The following is a 14063-nucleotide window of genomic DNA, read 5'->3' on the forward strand; positions in this document are numbered from 1 at the left end:
TGGAAAGCTAAGTGCAATGAATACTGAAAAACAAGAAATTAAAGACTATTTATTATGCTTTTAGGGACAGCTTACCCACCTCTGGATGTGTGGTGGTTGTCTTGAGATTTCATCCTCCTAACTGGGCCCAGGAAAGAATCTTGGTAGAACCTCCTGGCCTAGGGTTGTTGCTCAGTGATAGTGAGTTTTTCCCTTGGAGGATCCTCATGCCCCATCTCCACCTAGGGATCGTCAAAGGGAATGGGTCATTAACACTGTAAAGCAACAAGCCTATTCTTCTGAGGAAGATCTGGAGAAGAGATAAAAGAAAAATAAATTACTTAAATGCAGTACACTGGGAAAGTCTGTCCCAATGAGTAACTAGGGGTTAAATTAAACTATGTCTACCATTTTCTTCAGATGGATTGAGGACTGGAGATTTAGAACTATGTAGAACTCTATTTTCTAGCTACCAGTCTAACAACATGCAAATTCTTCTACTCATTCAAGCTCCATTCCTTGTACCTCCCCTCATCTCCAAGACAATTTAGAGCTGAATAATTACCAAATTCCTGTATTGTGTTTTAGTTGCCAGTCTCCACTGATGAACAGTCCTCTAGAGAGTGTGGATTTTTAATGTCCTGGTATTCTCATAAAATACAATGGAGGTCAAGAAATTAAGGGGCTGAAAATAATAAAAGGAGAAGCTAAAGCTTTCTCAACCAAGAGAGCCATCAAGACACTTTAGAAAAGCTCCAATGTGGTCTGACTGTATGAGTTCTGTAAGAATTCTTCTTCACATTGCCTCAGGCTTCTTTTATAAAGTACTATCTATCTTAAGAACTGAGCAATCTATCTCAACCAAAGTGCCTCTCTCTCACCTAGTTTTGTAGCATTCCCCTCTTTTAATTTGTGTATTAAGTAGTAAGATGCTGGAGCATTGCCAAGGTAAACAGAACTGTTTTCTACTCAGTCTACATGGTACATTTCTTGAACAGCTTATAAAAATGAGGCACCACTAAAGTGCCAAGATATTCAGAAAAATCAAGAATGGCTACAGGTGTACAAAACCCCAGTTATTACAACAACTAAGCAAATCTATGCAAAAGGAAAAACAAGGTACAGAAGGCTAGGGGTCCAATAAGTAGCTTACACAGGCCCTTGGGTCTCTGTTATTCTACCCTTATGCCCAAAAAGAAAAAAAATAAAAAACTGTGTAGAAATTGATGGAAACTGGTCCATGTTCTGTTTTAAAAAGGAGAAGTGCAGGAAGTTAAAGCCCTTAAACCCATAGACAGAATTCACACAATAATAAGCTCCTTACACTACCTTTTTCTCCAGGGAGCCGGCAAGCCATCCTCTTAGATTGGTTGGAGCTTATCCAGATTCTTAAAAGGAAAGACTTGTTGAATGTAGAGCTTCTTAAAGCTGCTTGCAGTTCCTCAGGTCTCACATGCTCAGAATGTCCTTGAGAAGACAGACAGGGCTCAGTAAGATACAAAACTGTTGAGGAAACCTCAACAACAATCAAACAAAACAAAACAAAACAAAAGCCATTAAGAAGCATTAACCTGAAGAATTAGATATAGGTGTCTCCTGTCTCTCCTCTCTAGCCTGTTGTCTCCTTAAGGTCCTGTAATGGCAAGCACTGGCAGTATCACAGAAGGACTAGGCAAGTATAGAAAAAGAACTAAATGAAAATATGGGTCAAACCAATAGCCACCTTAAGGGCTGACTAAATTTGTGGCCTAAAGATGCTGAAAATACTTCAAGATACAAGGTAGCAGAGCAATTTCTACTACTGCCTGGAAGTACAATTGCCTTGACCATTTTTAATAATTGGCTACCTGCCCTTACTATAGGATAGGAGCTCACTGAAACAGATCTAAGTCAGGTTTGCAATCTTGAAAGCACTTTTTATGTTATGGTATGGTGTGGAAAGCACAAGGTATGGCTTCCAGATCCCTGATCAAGAATTACCATATTATAAGGACATTTGTGTCAATATCAAACAAATCCTAGTCTGTGAAAGATCACTTATTCAACTCTATTCTCTAGATAAGATGTCCAATAAAGCTAAACTGGTATTCTATGATGTTCCCAATATGAGAACAAGCTTCAAAGTCTTTTGGTAACATCCTTCCCCATCCTTACTTAACCTAAGATTAGATACTTCATTGCTAAGTAAAACCTTCTAGTTAAACATGGCAGTTCATACATATTTATACATATCTACTCAGGCTCCTTCTTGAAACTCCATTAATGATAGTTGAGTGGACAATCCATATGCAATCAAATTTACCCAGAGAACCTTAAAATTAATGAATCCAAGCTCAAATTGATTTATACACTGCTTAGTTAAGGTACCTAAAAGGAAACAACTGCTCAGTCTCTCCAGGTCTTCTGAGGCACTCTGAAACATATTTACTGAGTATGGCTACTTTAGCATCAAAGCCCTCTAGTTTTGTTAAATTTAGCATGTCAGCTAAGTTTCATACAAATACTTGAGATCCAACTTGAGTTAGATTTTGAAAGACACCAGTGTTAAGTGCTAATTGTCTGTAGCCAAAAATATGTTAGTGGGAAAATAGTTTTCTTCCAAATGAGTCCTTAAGACTTGAGGCAGAAGAAGGCATTAACTCTGTTTAACCATACACAACTATACTCTTTGCCATCAGAGCTTATAAGGTTTGGTGGAACAGTTAGTTAAGTTCAGATATCAGTTTCCTTCTCTTTAAGCTGCTAAAAAATTTCCCCAGGACGCTTTCACATATAATATTTTAGCAGCCACTACAGATCAACTTTTAATTCTTTACTTCAAGTCACAAACTCCCATCCAGGTGTACATTTGATGATCAGGGCCCAGCTACCCTGAAAAGAAATTATATCATAGCAGCCCTGGGTCTTAAGATCTTCTATAATTTAGGGAGGTGGTTAGAGAAATGTATAAATAAGCTACAGAAAGATAGTAGAAAAGCTCAAGGGGGTTATAGGAAAAGACACACAAAACCAGGGTCAGAAAACTCTCTCCAATCCTATATATTAAAGTTCTATAAGGAGGAAAATCAGAAATCACAATAACCATTTAGAGAAATGCCAAAAAAATTTTAGTGCTTCCTTTCTTGATCCTTTGAAAATGATAAAATGTAATTTTCAGGGGTTGAGGTATTTAATTCAAGTCCCTGTCTTAATTCATCAGCAGTCCTTGACACTGAAGTTGAGATGGATGGTGATTTGATCCAAAGTCAGAGCCAGGACCAAAAGCTGTGTTCTTATTCCCGGTTCAGAACTTTTTCATAATTTTGCCAGCATCTCACTCCTTCTACCCCCAAACCCATGAAAAAGAATAGTGATTCACTCCATCCAAGAAAATTAGTGCTTCATTAAAATGCATTTGTAAAAAGCAAGGAATACTGGAGTAGTGCCTGTAAGCCCTCAGTTTACACAGCTCCTGACCCAACTGATCAAGGTGCTCCCTAGGCACACCTTGCATTTTCCCCTTGCTATCACTTTGCTTAGTAAGAGTGTTTTTCCCCTACTCTTCTTCCTCTATGCCCCACAGAATTTCCCAAACTTTTTATGGTACTCATCAAATTGCCCAACACCATAATAATTTGTCCACTTCTGCATCCTCCATGAGATAGCAAATTCCTGGACAGGAACTATGTCTTTGGTATTACTATTTATTCCAGTGCCTGGTCCAATAAATATTTGTTGCATAAGGATTATCGCAAGTTTGAAGATGCCCACATTCCCAGAGCATCCCTTTCTACAACTGCTAGAGATTTTATTTCAAGCAATGAACTGAAATACAACTCCAAGATTAACCTTTGGATGCTGTCTAGGGCAGGCTTCAATCCACCTAAAATCGATCCATCCTTCCTCTTGAGTGGGGGTACCAGCTCAGAATTCATCCCTTTAAAACAAATTCCAATAAATATAGTTGTATATTAATATTGAATGATAATTTGATTAGCAGCAATAACAGATTTCATAAGCATAGACCAGTGTTTCTCAAATTGGGGTGATAAGATCCCTGGGGGTTTATGGATATATTCTCATGGATCCCCAAGTTCTACATAAATTATTTTAAAAATTATATATCTTTGACAAAGATATCTTGAAATTGGAAAACATGTTTATATTGCAAATAACTTTAAGTCAGTGTTCCTCAAAACACATATTCTTTAGGATCTCAAAAAAAATTTGTTTCTTTAAAAGGTGTTGCATCCTGACAAGTTACTTCAGTTTGAGAAACAATGGCATAGACCACGTTTCCAAGAAGGCTCAGGACCATCCGTATATTACCTCCAATCGGTCAGACAAATAATGTCTTTAGGCATTGGTAGGGGGGAAAACAAGCTGTTAGGAAATACGGATATGAATTAAAATGGGCAGTAAGAAAAGCCCAACTCATTAGTATGATTCTTCTTGCTCCTGCTGGGATACATGTATATGCACAGAAAAGTGCTTCAAATTTGATGTTAATATTTTTCAGCTGGATCTTTGTGTTTGTTTAACATCAAAGAGGCTAAGTTTTTTCGCTTACCAAAGTATCTGTTGAAAAAGGTGAGGGGAAAGAACATATCAACTTCATCATAAAGTAGGTGAGGTCATGGTTTTCTTATAAAACATACTTCTCCATTGCCCTCTTGCCAAACAGGTTCCACAAATATCTCAAACTAAAAAGACACTGCTACTCTCATCTGTTCTTGGGCAGAGATCTAACAAATCAGATTTATACCCCCAATCCCTAGAGCTTGAAAAGCATAAGCTTCAAACAATTAACAATCAACAATTTGTCAGCCTTGGCATATAGCCAAACACACTAGCTAGGCCTTACCTCTAATCACTTTCCATGGCTCCAAAAGAGGTAAAAACCAAATGACATTAAAATAAACCAATTGTACTACCCAGATGGCTGCAATATTAATCACGTCCTAGACCAAAGACAAAAAGTTAACCCACCTCCTTTAAGTTTACCCTATTAACTTCAAACCCTAGTGTGCTCCCTTTTTAAATCTCTATAACTTATAATTCACACAAGACAGCACTTGATTATCATATCCTAGAGTTATTTCAAGTGTGCTTATATTAGCGCCTTTAACAAGACAACCATCTTGGGGATGAGATTATATAGGACTATATCATTTCTACCCCTCACTTCAGTGTAACCGAGCATAGGGCCAGATACACAATACTAACTCTGTTATTTTGTTTGTTAACTCATATGGTGATATATAAATTGCAGATGAGGTAGAAACATGGAAGGAGACTTATAGGACCCTCTGACTTTTCTATGGGTAGCATCTAAAAGAAAGAAAACAGAACAGGGAAAAGATTACTTAATAACTGCAAAGTAGTACTTACAGTATTCTAAAGAGCCAGAGACTTCTTACAGCTGTCCAAGGAGCTAGTAGTGCAAACAGCACCCTGAGCTGGGCGAATCTTTTGACATCCTTCTCAGAGAAGAGTATCCTTTCTCAGTGATTACAAAGAACTGCTGTAGTGATAACTAGTTATTTGCTCCAGCAGTTCCATATTAAATACTTCTCTGCCACCAAACACCCTGTACACTAGAGCTGGAACACTATTCATTTTTACCAGGCAGCTACCTCACTGTTGAAATTTATATCCGAAAGAATGATTAGACCTTGGCTTATTTTTCTTTTCATATAAAATGGGGAAACTGGTTCCATCATTTCTAAGTCCTCACTTCAGTGTGGTGCTTTAGGCTACTTTAAATTAGCAGAATTAAACAGGGGGCATTTTATGTAATAGATTAATCAAATAAATTGATCTATGGTTTTCAAAAGCACCTCAGCATATGTTCTCTCATTTTTATCCTTTTACAGCAATCTTCTTGAAATAAGTAGGGGCTGGTTGGAGCTCCAGATGAAAAAATTTAAGGATTAGGAGGTTTAGGTAGTTTTTCTAAAAGTGAAAATTGTTAAAGCCCAAACAAGGAATGGTTTGAAAATGGTGGTAGAGCCCAAAGATACTGGTCTTAAGAGTTCCACTCTAGAACTCCTTTGATCATACTAAAATATCAAAGTCACAGTGGTCTATCCACAGACCCACCACCCTTAGTAAAATGAGAGACACTGGTCATCAGGTACATGGTATAAATAGGTTTTTAGACTTCAAAATTTCAATGACCAGGTTATCAATTCTAACTTGCAATCTTCCTTACAACATAAAAACTTAACAGCAACTTTTTGGTTGTATCTTGGCAGTTGACACTATACAATGGCAATATACAAGAAGAGAGGAGAGAGTCTTAGCCAGGCAATCTGCTTTGAAAGGAAGAATGCACAGAGAGTGCTAAACTTCCTTCCTGGGGAGACAATTTTCAATTGATACTTATGTATAATGAAAACCCAAAATAAAGGATAGCAATCCAGTTCCCTTGGGTCTGACTTGCCTTGGGCATTTTGCCTAGTAAAGCAGTAAGAGGGGGGTAGGAATGGTTCCTGTCCCCAGAATGTGAAAAGAATTGGAACTGGGATCATTGACAAATGCAGGAAAAGGAGTGAAGGCCCAGCCACCTAGTTCAGGCTTGCTTTTGGTAGTCAATACTGCACAAACACAACATCAAAGTGGTAGGGAGATCTTGGGCTGATGGGCTAAAAAATGGGACAATTAATACTGTGTTAATAACACCGAAGGGGTTGTGGGAGGTCAGCACTACTCAGAAGTAATGCAAAGAAGGAAGTGGAAGGGTCCATGTCTAACGGGCCGGACCAAAGAAAGTGCAACCAAGGTATTACAGAAATTCAAAATGGGCAAAACAATGACATCTGAGATTGTTAACGTTTTAAGTCCAAGAGAAAAGCATTTTGCTCAGTCAACATTTCCCATCAACTATGCAAAAGGGGCAGGGCAGGAGCAGGAGGGGCAAGAGAGCACAATCTTATCTGGATACATGGACACCTGAAATTGTGAGCATTAATATTCCATAAGAAGGGTCCAAGGGCAGGCAAGTGGTCTGGAGAGGGAAGATAATGGCAAGACTATGACTACTTGGAATTTGATACACTGGAGCCAATGCAAAAGGAGTGGGAGTATGGGTCGTTGTTTGATGGACAAGTTCACAGCATACTGCAGTGTTTATACTTTATTATGCCATGGGAAGCTGGAGCTGGGAATGCTTGCCTAACAAAGCCAGGGAGGAAAAACCCATTGCTAAATGCCATTGTGCTCATCAGCAGTCCCAGTAGAAGTTTTGTGTCATTAGCAGCCCCTGCAGTAATGCAAAGGGGGTGCAAAGGGATGCTATCCGACTCTAAAAAGAAGAGAGAATAGGTAATTGCAAATATTCACATTATCAGTCCAAAAAAGGGGCCTTAGTCAGTACCTCTGATGTATACAGTGAGGGTACAGGGGTCCTATCTAATGATCGTACTTTTGATATGTTATTGGTGCATATTAATTGTCCAAGAGCTGAGGTCATGATAGTTAGCTGAGGGGATATGACATTAGTCTACTGATAAAGACAACAATTTCAATTATGTGTATTAACGGTCCACTAGAAGGGACCTTGGGGGAAAACAATATCCCCTGCAGTATTACAAAGGAGATAAAATAGTCCTAGAAGTAACAGGGTTGTGAAAAACTGCAATTCTGCACATTAACTGTCCAAATAGAAAGGTCTTGATGGTGGGCACAACCTACTGGAAGGCATAGGAAATGTGGGGGAGGAGGGGATCCTTGTCTACTGCCCAAGAACCAAATGCAATTATGCACATTAACAGGCCAAGGAATGGGGATATATGGGTCAGCAACCCTGATATACTGCAAATGGAGGGCAACAGGATAAGATGAACTAAGTTGCAGTTATGTACATTAATGTTGAAGGGACATGGTGTGGTCAATTAAAATCGTATACCTTGTACAAATATAAGGATCTTAAAGTAGCAGGCACTCCCTGCTAAAAGACAAAGGGAGTGGGGAGATAGGTGCCCCCATCAACTGTACAGGAACATGCACAAATGCAATTATGCACAATAACAAGCCATAGAAAGAGGGCTTAGTGATCATTACCCCTGCTGTACTACAAAAGGGGTCTGAGAGGATAGGATCTTATCCATATGGGATGAGCCATGTGCAGTTATGCACATTAATGTCCAAGGTGACTGGTTGTGGTCAGTTACAATTGTGCACCTTGACTGTCCAAATTTAACAGTCCTGTGGAGGGGGCACTTCCTGCTGGAAGGACAGGGAATGGAGAGGTGTCCTTGTCTAGTGCACAGGAACCCAGACAAATACAATAACAGAACAAGAAATGGGACTTAGGGGTCAAAATCTTTGTGGTACTTCTAAGGGGTTTGAAGGGGAAGGATCCTAATGTAATTGTCATTACACGTATTTGAGAAAGGGGCCTTAAGTGGACAGTACCCCATGCAGTAAAGCAAAGGGAGTGTGAAAAGAGTCAGGGACACAAGTTAACTCAAAGGACCATGGACAATTTTAATTACACATAGTCACAGTCCCAAAACAAGGGCTTTAAGGTAGTAAGTAACCTGTGCTTCAATAAGTGGAGTCCTGATCTAAAAAGCACAGTTGTGGACAACTGAGAATGTATACAAGACAACTAAGATTGTGCACATTAACTGCAGTAGTGTGTAAGATCTTGAGTAGTAGGCACCTCCTGTTGGAATATAAATAGAATGGGGAGGGTCCTTACCTGGTGTACAGGAGCAAATGTAAGTATACACATTAACAGTCCAAGAAAACTTATCTTGGCTAGTCAGAAGCCCCCGCAGTAACGTAAATGGGGCAAGGAAATGGGATCCTAATCTAACATAAGGGAGCATGGGTTACTGAAATTATGCACGTTTAAACTCTAGAGGAAAAGCAGCCACAGTTGATCAGGACCCCTGATGCAAAGGAGGTGAAATGTGATGGGATCCTAGTGTAATTTTGCACATTAACTGTCCAAAAGAGAAACTAGTCAGTAGTCCCTCCTATAATACTAAGAACTCAAGATATTAGCTTGTCACGAGGGCACATGCACAATGAGTCCCAAGAGAAGGACTCTGAGTCACTAACATCCCCTGATATAATACAGAAAGGGAGGGATATTAAAGACAGGGGCCTTGAACACTGGAATTTTGCATGTAAATACTCCCAGAAAAAGTAACGGAGGTAATTAATACATCTTCTTATAAAACAAAGAGAGTACAAGGGACTTCAGTGAAAGATATATTTGTGGTCAATTACCATGGTTCACTTTATTCTAGTACAAAGGTCTTGAGTAAAGGGCATCCACCACTGAATACAAGGGAAGTTAGTGAGGTCTTTATATACTGCAGAGGAAGAAGGACAAATGCAATTGTGCATTAACAGTGAAAAGAAGGGGCCTTGGTGTTCAGGACCCTATGCTGTAATGCTGACAGGGTGTGAGAGGATGGGATGCACCACAACAGTCCCAAGTATCCTCTGTGGTAAGGGTACTGGAGTAGAAAGGGACTGGAAACTAGACTGACAGAAAGGACCATAGTTGCAGTTAAGCATCTTAAGAGTCCCAAAAACGCTCCCATGTAATGCAAAGGGAGTAGGAGGTAACGGGATTCTAGACCAACAGAAGGGAACACAGGTGCAATTACCATCATGACAGTCCCAAATGCCCTCCCAGGTAATGTAAAGGGGGTCATGGGATCCAAAACTAACAAAAGGGACCATATCTGCATTTAAACACATTCACAGATCCAAGTACCTTCTGTGGTAATGCAAACAAAGCTGGAGGGGATGGACCCCAGACTGAGAAGGGACCACAGCTGCAATTAAACACTTTAATAGTCCCAAGTGCCCTCTGCTGTAATGCAAAGGGAGTAAGAGGGCATGGGAAGTGAGACTAACAGAAGGGACCACAGATGCAATTAAGCACTTCAACAGTCCCAAATACACTCCTAGGTAATGTTAAGGGAGTTAGAGGGCATGGAATCCTAGATTAACAAAACAGATTACAGCTGCATTTAAGCACCTTTCTGTCCCAATACCAACAAGTAATACAAATGAGTAGAAAGGGATGAGATCCTAGAATTACAAAGGGACCACAGCCAAAAACGAGCACAGTGACAGTCCGAAATATGTTCCCAAGTTACGTGAGGGAATTGGAGTGCTTGAGAAAGTACACTTAACAGATGGGACTACAGCTGCCACTAACCACTTTAAAGGTCTCAAATACCTCTGCAGTCATGCAAAAGGAGATAGGTGGGAATGGGATCCTAGGTTAACATAAGGGATTGTACCTGCATTTAATAAGCACATTAACAGTCCCTTGTAGTCTCTGTGGAAACGCAAATCAAGTAGGAGGGGATGGGATCCCAGACTAACAGAAGGGACAGGAGTCCAATTAAAATAGTCCCAAGTGCCCTCTGCAGAAATGCAAAGGGAGTTAGGTGGGAATGGGATCCTAGGTTTAAAAAAAAAAGGACTGTACCTGCATTCAAGCACAGTAACAGTCCATTGTACACTGTGGTAATGCAAATCAAGGAGGGAAAGGGAATCTAGACCAACAGAAGGGACAGCAGCTTCAATGAAGCCCATTAAGAGTCCCAAGTACCCTTTGCAGTGATGTAAAGGGAGTTAGGTGGGAATATAGTTCAAGGTTAACATAAGAAACTGTACCTGCATTTAAGCACATTGAAAGTCCCTTGTAGCCTCTGGGATGATGCAAAGGGAGTTACGTGGGAATGGGATCCCACCTTACAAAGGGACTGTAACTGCATTTAAGCACATTAACAGTCCTTTGTACCCTCTTTTATAATGCAAATTTAGTAGGAGGGCATGGGAATCTAGACGGACAGATGAGACTGTATAGGCAGGTAAACGCATTAACAGTCCCAAGTACGCTCTGCAGTCATGCAAAGGGAATTAGGTGGGAATGGGATCATAGGTAACATAAGGGACTGTAGTGCCATTTAAGCACATTAAAAATCCCTTGTACACTCTGTGGTAATGTAAATCAAGTAGGAGGGAATGGGATTCTAGACTAAGAGGGAAACCGTAGCTGCATTAAAGCTTGTTAACAGTCCCAATTACCATCTGCAGTCATGAAAAGGGAGTTAGGTGGGATTTCGGGGTTAACTCAAGGCACTGTACCTGCATTTAAACACATTAGCAGTCCCTGGTAGCCTCTTTGGTAATGCAAATGGAGGCAGGTGGAAATGGGATCCTTGAACTCTACCTGCATTTAAGCACCATAACAGTCCCTTGTACCCTCCGTGGTAATGTAAATCCTGTAGGAGGGGATGGGATCCTAGACTAAGGGACTGTGGCTTCAGTAAAGCCCATTAATAGTCCCAAATACCCTCTGCAGTCATGCAAAGGGAGTTAGGTGGGAACAAGATCCTAGGTTAACATAAGGGACTGTAGCTGCATTTAAGCACTTCAACAGTACTTTGTAGCCTCTGTGGTCGTGCAAAAGGAGTTAGGTGGAAATGGGATCCTGGTTATCAAAAGGGACTGTAGATCCATTTAAGTATATTAACCATCCCTTCTACCCTCTCTGGTAATGCAAATCAAGAAGGAAGGGAACAGATCCTAGACTAACAGAAAGGACTGTAGCTGCAATCAATCGCATTTAAAGTCCCAAGTATTCTCTGCAGTCATACAAAGTGAGTTAGTTGGGGGTGGTATCCAAGATTACCATAAGGGACTATAATTGCATTTAAGCATGTTAACAGTCCCTTGTACAGTCAGTGGTAATGCAAAGGGGGTTAGTTGGGAATGGGATCCTAGGTGAAACAATAAAGGGGACTATACCTGCATTTAAGCACATTAACAGTCCCTTGTATCCTCTGTGGTAATGTAAATCTGTAGGAGGGGATGGGAATCTAGACTAAGAGAAGGGACTGTAGCTGTGATTAAGCCCGTTAACAGTCCCAAGTACCCTCTGCAGTCATAAAAAGGGAGTTAGGTAGGAATGGGTTCCTAGGTTAAAAAAAAAAAAAGGGACTGTAGCTGCATTTAAGCACATTAACAGTCCATTATACCCCCTTTAGTAATGCAAATCGAGGACAGCCTGGGAATCTAGACTAATAGAAGGGAGGGCAGTGCAATTAAGCCCATTAACAAGTCCCATGTAGGCTCTGCATTAATGAAAAGGGAGTTAGGTGGGAATGGGATCCTAGGTTAACATAAGGGACTGTAGTTGCATTTAAGCACATTAATAGTTATACAGTTTGTGGTAATGCAAACCGTGTAAGAGAGGATGGGAATGTACACTAACAGAAGGGAACACAGCTACAGTAAGCTCGGTAACAGTCCCAAGTACCCTCTGCAGTCAGGAAAGGGAGTTAGGTGGAAATGGAATCTTAGGTTACAAAAGGGACTGTAGCTCCATTTAAGCACATAAACAATCCATTGTACTCCCTTTGGTAATGCAGATTGAGTAGGAGGGCATGGGAATCTGGACTAACAGAAGGGGCTATAGCTCTAATTGAGTCCATTAACAGTCCCAAGTACCCTCTGCAGTTGTGAAGAGAGGTTAGGTGGGGATGGGATCCTAGATTAACATAAGGAGCTGTAGCTGTTTTTAAGCCCATTAACAGTCCCTTGTAGAGCCTGTGGTAACGCAAATCATGTAGGAGTGGATGGGAATCTAGGGTAACAGAAGGGACTGTAGCTGCAATAAAGCCCAATAACAATCCCAAGTACCCTCTGCAGTCATGAAAAGAGAGTGAGGTGGGAATGGAATCCTAGGTTAAAAGGGCGGGGGGGAGATTGCACTTGCATTTAAAAGCACATTAACAGTCCCTTGTGTCCTCTCTGGTAATCTAAAGGGAATTAGGAGGTAATTAGCTCTAATGGGATCCTAGGCTAAGATAAGGGACAGCAGTACAATTAAGCCCATTAGTAAGTTCTATGTAGGCTCTGCAGTAATGAAGACGGAGATAGTTGGGGATGGGATCCTAGGTTAATATAAGTGACTGTAGCTGCTTTTAAGCACAGTAACAGTCCCTTGTACCCTCTGTGGTAATGCAAAGGGAGTTAGGTGAAAATAGGATCCTACCTAAAAAAAGCGATTGTTTCTACATTTAAGCATATTAACAGTCCCTTGTATCCTCTTTGGTAACCTAAAAGGAATTAGGTAGAGATGGGATCCTAGACTAACGGAAGGGACAGTAGTGCAACTAAGGCCATTAACAAGTCCTATGTAGGCTCTGCAGTAATGGAAGGGAGATAATAAGGGATAGGATCCTAGGTTAAGACAGGGGACTATAGCTGCATTTAAGCCCATTAAAAGTCCCAAGTACCTTCTGCAGTCATTAAAAGGGAGTTAAGTGGGAATAGGGTCCTAGATAAACATAAGGGACTGTAGCTGCTTTTAAGCACAGTAACAGTCCCTTGTACCCTCTGTGGTAGTGCAAGGGAGTTAGGTGGGAATGGGATCACAGGTAAACATAAGAGACTGTAGATGCATTTAACCACAGTAACAGTCTCTCGTGTACTCTGGGGTAATGCAAACTGAGTACAGGGATGGGATTCTAGACGAACAGAAGGGACAGCAGTGTAATAAAGCCCATTAACAAGTCCATGTAGGCTCTGCAGTAATGAAAAGGGAGTTAGGTGGCAATGGGATCCTAGAGTAACATAAAGGACTGTAGCTGCTTTTAAGCACATTAGCAGTCCCTGTACTCTCTGTGTTAATGCAAATGGAGTAGGATGGAACAGATTCTAGATAACAGAAGGGACTGTGCCTGCAACAAAGCCCGTTAACAGTCCCAAGTACTCTCTGCAATCACGAAAAGGGAGTTAGGTGGAGAGGGGATCCTAGGTAATTGCATTTAAGCACATTAACATTCCCTTGTATCCCCTTTGGTAATGCAAATGGAGTAGGAGGGCATGGGAATCTAGACTAACAGAAGGGATTATGGCTCTAATTGAGCCCATTAACTCCCCCAAGTACCCTCTGCAGTCATTCAAAGAGCTTTAAATGGGAATGGGATCATAGGTAAACATGAGAGAATGTAGATGCATTTAAGGATATTAGTCTCTACACTCTAGGGTAATGCAAATCAAGTAAGAGGAATGGGCTCCTAGACTAATAGGAGGGACAGCAGTGCAATTAAGCCCAT

At 40.7% G+C, this 14063-nt stretch overlaps 1 long non-coding RNA gene across 12 annotated transcripts in view; it reads right to left on the minus strand.

Moving 5' to 3' along the window:
• The window catches only part of LOC113614262 (uncharacterized), a 28848-nt gene that overhangs the window by 9200 nt on the left and 5585 nt on the right, over nucleotides 1–14063 (minus strand). For 3 of the 12 annotated variants that reach the window (XR_003430560.1, XR_003430559.1, XR_003430555.1), the window contains exons 1-4: nucleotides 5350–12664; nucleotides 3808–3895; nucleotides 1309–1446; nucleotides 80–289 (exon numbers count right to left, since the gene is read on the minus strand). This is a non-coding gene — a long non-coding RNA (uncharacterized LOC113614262). Of the gene's footprint in view, nucleotides 1–79; nucleotides 290–544; nucleotides 665–1308; nucleotides 1447–1550; nucleotides 1648–3807; nucleotides 3896–4528; nucleotides 5290–5349; nucleotides 12665–14063 lie in introns of those variants that run through there. The other 9 variants (XR_003430553.1, XR_003430550.1, XR_003430552.1 and 6 more) reach the window with 8 other exon arrangements.

The sequence above is a fragment of the Aethalodelphis obliquidens genome, unplaced genomic scaffold (genome assembly GCF_003676395.1).
Source record: "Aethalodelphis obliquidens isolate GAN/ISIS:26980383/991018 unplaced genomic scaffold, ASM367639v1 scaffold92, whole genome shotgun sequence".
In the NCBI taxonomy this organism is placed as follows: Eukaryota; Metazoa; Chordata; class Mammalia; order Artiodactyla; family Delphinidae; genus Aethalodelphis; species Aethalodelphis obliquidens.